The following is a 538-nucleotide window of genomic DNA, read 5'->3' as shown; positions in this document are numbered from 1 at the left end:
GCTCCCGGGGCGGGGATTGCGCGCAGGAGGAGGAATTCCTTTGCAAAAGGAGGCCGAGGTCTCTGAGCGTGGGCAGAGGGCCGCTTAGAGCCCCATCCCAACCCGGTCGTGGGGGTGGGGGTCGCAAGCGCTGAGAACCCCGCCCCGCTCCTTCTTTGCAGCGGGCGCCAGGTTGGGGAAGGCAAGGCGGCTGCGCCCTGGCACTGAGAACCCGGCGAAGGGGAGGGGTTTTTAAGCGGGGGGTGGGGGAAGTGGGGGGTTGAACTAGATGACCTACCAGGTCCCTTCCAACTCTGCTTATCTGTTATCTATTGCAAGTCGGGCGGAGGGAAGACGGGGGGGCGCGCGTCAAGCCGGGTTCCCACGACCCTGGGTTGGCCCGCGGGGCTGATGCGTGCAAAGGAGCTTCGTGGGTTGCGCACACGCGGGGCGCGGGGGTGGGGGTGGGTGGGGTGGACGTCAATTGCAAGCTGGGCTTGGCAGGACCCGGGTTGCCTTACAGCGAGATGTAGGTTCTCCTGCTTGGGCGGGCGGGGGT

Source organism: Pseudonaja textilis, chromosome 5 (genome assembly GCF_049901715.1).
Source record: "Pseudonaja textilis isolate UNSWEBS1 chromosome 5, rPseTex1.2, whole genome shotgun sequence".
Classification (NCBI taxonomy): Eukaryota; Metazoa; Chordata; class Lepidosauria; order Squamata; family Elapidae; genus Pseudonaja; species Pseudonaja textilis.
This window is presented reverse-complemented; position numbering follows the sequence as displayed.